We start from the raw sequence: 6,900 nt of genomic DNA, 5'->3' as shown, positions 1-6,900 counted from the left end.
TTATGACTTCTTTGCAGTCTACTAGTATGTTGATAGATGTTTTTTTTTTTTAATGTTGATCATAACTGCTCCTCCTCTGGACTTTCAAAAATGAGCTTTTCCCTTTCTCCAGGGTAATCAATGAGAGACCAATAACTGACTGACTGACTGACTGACAGGGTGACAAAGGTTAGTTCCTGTACCTCAAGGTGAAACCAATTCTGAGATGCAGTATGCTCCAGAAATCCCACAGGGTGAGACCAAAGTTAGTCTCCATTCTTGCTCAACATCATTTCTTCTTCACTGTCTTCCCTTCCTTGTTCCCAAATACAACATTTTTCCAAAAATTGCCCTTAAGATCCTCTTAATGCAAACTGACTGAAAGTAGTAGTAATCTTTTATCTAAGGCTAAGAATAAATTTCAGAAACCTCAACTTTATTCTTACCCTAGGTTGAGAATTAGCAGTACAAAATCTCCCCTAAGCCTCTCAACATAAACACATTTGATCCTCCTTTCCAGGTTTACAATCCCCATTTTGTCCTTCTTGGCATGTGGTATCACCATATGCTAATGATATTAAAATAAGTCTCCTCCTTGGGCAAAGCCTAATCTTATCACTGGGTGGACAATACAGGATCCAAAACAAGAGAAGTTACAGAATTTTGAACAGTTATGAGATGTCAAAATACAAAGGCAGAGAACAACTTACCTAGGAAAAGAACTTATGAAACACTGTGTAAAAATTAAATAGCTAGATACAAAAAAAATAGTTTAAAAATTTAGGGATCTCTGCATAGATTTTTTTTACATACATTTGAAAACTAACTATGGATATGAGAGATAAAAAGAAAATTTGAGGGGCTGGGGATGTGGCTCAAGCGGTAGCATGCTCGCCTGGCATGCGCAGGGCTCTGGGTTCTATCCTCAGCACCACATAAAAATAAAACAAAGATATTGTGTCCACTAAAAACTAAAAATAAATAAATAAATATTTAAAAATTCTCTCTCTCTTTAAAAAAAAAGAAAAGAAAGAAAATTTGATTTTCCATGTAATTAATATCCAGTAAAATGATTTTTAGTGAACTAGAACACTTTCCTATTATAATTCATCATATAAATTACTTCTGATACTACATCAGTAATATCAAATATCCTTTTATAAATTGATATGTTAGGAAAAACTAAGTAAATGTATGATAAATTATTATATATGGCAAATAAATGTAACAAGACTGACTCCTTTGCAGAAGTTTTTTTTTTTTTTTTCATTTTATATAGGTACAAATTAGTTATTCAGAATAGTGGGTTTCACTGTGGTAGATATATAGATACATATATCATAATTTGATCAAACGAATTCATTCTTTAAAAATACTTTCAGCTCAAAACTATTTCTTTTCCTCATAAGAGTAGTAAGGTAGACAGACTTTAAGTTGTTCCCCAATGATCCCCACCTCCTAGAATTCTTCACCTTTATAATGTCTAAACTTTGAGTATGGACTGGATTTATAAGTTAACTTCTTTTGTGGGGTATGTTGCAACATTCCTGGAGGTACTGCAATATCAGGTCTATGCATGGAGTGGACAAAGCAAGCTCCTACTGCTCTAAAACTCCAATTACTATCATATCATATTTTAAATTGATAAGAATAAATGCTACACTTGATCTTAGCCAAAAGGCCAAGAAGATACTATTATCATTTAACTTCTAGCAAATAGAATATGACAGAAGTAGTTAAATGACATTTCAAAGGTTAGTTACAAAGACTATGGCTTCAGTCTCGGGCACATTTTCCTGCTCAATCATTCTGAAGGAATTCAGTGTTATGTTGTGGGCCTCCCTCTGGAGAGGTCCAAATGACAAGGAACTGAGTCTCTGATCAACAACCAGAGAGTCTGTGGCCCAGTGCCACCAATGTATTCTACCACTGAGTTTTGACATGATGTAGATATAGCCAAACCCTTTGAGGCTTGTGAGAAAACTCTGAGTCAGAAGCTTATAGCTAAGTTGCACTCAGATTCCTGATCCATAGATATTTTGAGATAATAAACATTTATTGTTTTAAACTGTAAAACTTGAGGAGAATTTGTTACACAGCAATAGTTAACTAATATAAATAAAAGGTCTTTAAAAATATTTAATCTGAAAATCTATAATTCAGGGAAGTCATAGTAATGAACAAAAAATAGGTAATATAGATTATATGGTCTACAATATATGTTGTGCTCATAGTACAAACTGAGTGTTTAGAGAATAAAGGCATGTGTTCAGTAAGAACTGTTTTACAAACTGCTTTGCTACATTTAAATTTCCATAGCACTATGTAAGGCTAGCTGGTGCTCCACCTCTTTGTCAAAACTTGAATTTTGTCAAATTTATGATTCCAGATTTTCTAGAAATGAGTAATGTGGATTTCTTTAGACTTTATTTTCATTTTTCTTTGTTGAGAATATGTGCTGCAAATACTTTCTCCCACCATTTGGCTTATTTCTCCACTTTCTTAGTGACAACTCTTGGTGAAGAGAAATTCATAAATGGAAAGTGGCTATCAGTATTTTCTGTGACCTCAGTAAGAAATATTTTCCTAAATATTTTCCTAAATGAGGATATTTCCCTGTGTCACTTTTAAAAGACCTTTATAATGCTTTTACACATTGAGGCATACAATATTCCAGAATTGAGTTTTGTATGAGATGTGAGACTGGAATCATATACCCTTTTTATCAATTTACACATATTATTTTATTGATATAACTATATACAATAATGAGGTTTGTTGTTATATATTCAAATGTGCACACAGTAGAACAATATAATCTTGTCAATTCCATTTCCCAGTGCCTCCCCTTTCCCTTCGCTCCCCTTGCTCCTCTTCTTTTACTCTAATTGTGTCATTTCTATTTTTATAAGCTCTTCCCTTGACCCTTTATATTTCCTTTTTTCTTTTTTCTCTCTTGCTTTCACTTATGAGAGAAAGCAAGCATATGATCCATGACTTTTTGGGTATGGATTACTTTGCTTAATACAATGCTCTCAAGTTCCATTCATTTTCCTGCAAAGGACATCATTTCATTGTTCTTTAAGACTGAATAAAACACACAAGCATGCCTAAATATTGAGAATTGTGTTCAGATGCTGACTTTAATTCTTTAGAATAAATACTGAGGAGAGGTATAACTGGATATCGTGTTTCCATTCCAAGGAGTCACCATACTGATTTCCAAAGTGATTTACTAATTTACAACTCCACTAACAATGTGTAAGTGTATCTTTTTCTCCCATCCTTTCCAGCATTTATTATAATTTGTATTCTTGATGGTTGCCATTCTAACTGGTGTGAGATATAATCACAGTGATTTACACTTCTGTGATTGCTAAAGATGTTGAACATTCTTCATATATTTGTTAACCATTTGTATTTTTTCTTTTAAGAAGTGTCTGTTTAGTTCCTTTGCCTATTTATTGATTTGGTTATTTGGAGGTTTTTGTGGTAAGTGTTTTGTTTATATGAAGGATATTAATTCACATTGGAACAGAAATTAGTAAAGATTTTTTCTTTTGCTATTCAGAAACTTGTTAATTTGATGTCATCCCATTTATTATTAACTCTTGACATTATTTCCTTAACTGTAGGCCTGCACCTACAGAGTGTTGACCCTGTGTTTCCTTCCAAAAGTTGCATAGTTTTTAAGTCTTTGACCCATCTTGAGTTAACTTTTATACAGGGTGAGAGATAGGACTCATTCTTCTACTATGGATAACCAATTTATCCAGCACCACTTGTTAGAAAGCCTGCCTTTTCTCCAATGTATATTTTTTGGTGCCTTTGTGGGCCAGATGACTGTATTTGTGAGAGTTTGTCTGTGTGTCTTCAGTTTTATCCCATTGATCTGTGTTTGTTTTTTATTCCATGCAGTTTTGTGACTATAGCTCTGTAGTATAATTTGGAATCAGCTTTTGTGATGCTTCCAGCATTGCTTCTTTTGCTTAGAATCCCCTTGGGTATTCTGGTCTTTTATTCTTGAGCATGAATTTTAGGATTATTTTTACTAAGTCTGGGAAGAATGTCATTGGTATCTTGATGGAGATTGCATTAAATCTGTAGATGATTTTTGGAATTTGGGTGATTTTAGCATTATTAGTTGTGCCTATCCATGATCATGAAAAATCTTTCAATTTCTTTCTGCAGTGTTCTATAATTTTTGTTGGAGAGGTCTTTCACCTCCTTAGTTTAGTTTATTTCTACTTCTTTCTGAGGCAATGGTTGTTACTGGGTGGCATCAGTACCAGCCTGGGGAGGAAAAGGCTAGGTTATAATTATTGGCATCAGATCAATATTGGTATCAGATCTGCCATTTTTAGGTTGGGAGCCATTTTTTTCTAGGGACTTCTTAAGTTTTGATTGAAGAGTCATTTTATTCAGAGCTCCCAGGTTGTGGTGTCCTCAGCCTTCAGGTTATGACTTTCTGTTTGCTTTTCTGAATGTGCCTGATAAAAGGTTAACCCTATCCAGCTCATGACACAACCCCTAGGCATGCTTGTGAAATTCCCCTTGAGGGCTATCAAGCTGCTCTGTGAATGCGGACAGGCTGCTACTCCCCTGAGAGGGACCCCCTCAAAGGGACAGCCTTGTCAGTTTGCTCCATGCTGCTGACAATACTTCTGTTGCATGGGATTCCGGTGAGTGGTGTGGTCCTTGAAATTTGCGTGGAATTTGTGAGTGTCCTATATATAATGTTCACTGCTCCAGAAATATTTGAAATCAAATTGGTAGGAAAATAATTTTATTCAAAGCCAGTTTTGAAAGAAGATAAAATAAAACTATTATTTTAAAGGTCTCATCTTCAAAATCCCTGAAGATAAGCAGAACTTTAAAGGAGAAGAGGCAGTAGTTACAGCAAAGTGAGACAGTAGGTAGGCAGTGTGCATATATAGACATGATTAGCATGTGCTAGATGGGTGGGGGCAGAGTGCAATCTCCACTCCCAGCTTCTTGGCATCCATCAGGTCTTTGGGGCTTGGTTTCACTCTCAACAGGAACAAGTTTCTCTTCATTTAGAGGGGCCCCAAATTTAGTCTAGTTCATGATTAGTTTACCTTGTTTCAGAGCTTGAGGATCCTTTTTTTTTTAATGTCTAACAAGTGTGGGGGCCTTCCTATAGGTCAGGCAATTGTGTTCTATACAGCAGAGTATATGAGATGCACAGTCTGCAATTGTTCTAGACTGCACAACTCTGTGCATACTCCAAAAGGATATGGGAAAAAATCTAGACTGAGTCCCCTTCATCAGTGTGGTGTCCTCAGACTTCAGGTTATTTCCTTCTGTTTGCTCTAGGAGTATGGGTGTCCATGAGTGGGACCTGAGGGCCCCCTAGCCATTCCTACTTGAGAACTGGCCATCAGTTTGGAGTTTTTCTCTCCAATATTGTTCATGTTGAAATATTGCTAAAATTTGAGTGGGACTGGTTTTGTGTAGATCAAGGTGTGCTGTCTCTTGGCTGAGGGATAGATGTATCTGGTTATGACTGTAGCTCAGCAGCCAACTTTCTACTCCATGAACTCAGTGTTAACAGTAGATTCCCAGCACCACACAGAAAGGGGGAAACAAACAGAAGCAACAACAGTAAAAAGAAGGGAAAAAAACAATATAAAACATTCAAATAAATACTAGGTGCCTACTATGAAATCAAATAATGACCACAGAAACAGGAATGGTGAGTTCAGCAATTAACAACAAAACTGTTGTTAATTGTCAAAACTGTTGACCAGGATGGATGTTCACTGCCTGTGCCAGACTGTTCTGCTTTCCATTTCTTTCTTGGCTATGTATCCCTTAGAAAGACAAAGGACTGGGGATTGTCAAGCTCTCTCTCCTTTTCTGTTGCTCACTAACCTGCACACTGGAGTGGCCTGAACAGAAAATGGCTGAACAGTCTTGGCTTCCCTTCTCACTAGTGTAAAGAAGGACAGATGGGAAGTACTGTCAATTGGAGTTTTGCCCAGATAGTCTATCAGCTTGAGGTGGATTCAGAGTTCTAAATGATAAGTTCCAGAGAGGTTTAACTCTAATCAAAACTTAGGAACTTTGTCAGGTGGTATCTACTCAAAAGAAATTTAGATCCACCCAACCCTATGACTGGGCAGAGACCATTCTCTGGTGGAAGTGTGAATCTCAGGGCCCACCCAAGAATTCTTCTCACAGGGTGGGGTAACAAACCCTGCACAGTTCTTTCACCCTCTTCCCTAATTATGGCCTTTCCAGGCTCAGCTCCCAAGTGTAACCACACTCACCTGTTCAGTTTCCTACCCCTCATCAGCTGGTAGTGTGAGCTCCCAGACTAAAAGGGAAGGCAAGTTGAATTCTCCTCTATGTCTCCAACGTGAATTCCCTGTGGGTACAATCATCTCGGTGCCCGTTTCAATTACATGCTGCCAGGTACATACATTCTAGGCCACACAGTAAAAACTGGCTGAGATAATGTGGCAACATTGGCCATGATCTCCTGGGTTTCTGCATCGAAAATCTCCAGTGTGACCTCCTCAAGATGGCCCCCTACCTTGGCTTTCTGCTGACCAGCTGAGAAACATGAAGTAGTTTTCAAACACCAGCTCACTGTATAGCCTTTGATTTGACTGAGTTCATACTGTTTTTCTCTTCTACAAATTTTCCTACACCAAATTTGTCTGCTATGCTTCTCTATCTGTGCTACCACTCTCTTCTGCAGTGACCTGCTGCCATTGTCACTACTGACATGACTGCAATGCACTCTTTATTTTTCTCTATTAAAAATACTCAAATTTCTGGATCTCTTAGTCTCTGACTGTCCAATATTGAATTTCTATGAATTCTGTCTTGTCCATCTTGCTGAGAAGCAGTACAAATGCTGCTCCGTGGAGAGCGTGGTGAGACACAGGAGTG

General features: G+C 37.1%; 1 pseudogene; it reads right to left on the bottom strand.

Annotated features, from left to right (window-relative positions):
* Positions 1-1,510: 1,510 nt before the first annotated feature.
* Positions 1,511-1,672, bottom strand: LOC143402702 (U2 spliceosomal RNA; annotated as a pseudogene).
* Between the last annotated feature and the right edge of the window lie 5,228 nt (positions 1,673-6,900).

Source organism: Callospermophilus lateralis, chromosome 6 (genome assembly GCF_048772815.1).
Source record: "Callospermophilus lateralis isolate mCalLat2 chromosome 6, mCalLat2.hap1, whole genome shotgun sequence".
Taxonomy (NCBI): Eukaryota; Metazoa; Chordata; class Mammalia; order Rodentia; family Sciuridae; genus Callospermophilus; species Callospermophilus lateralis.
Note: the sequence above shows the minus strand (reverse complement) of the source record. Positions and strands in the feature narration are given on the sequence as shown.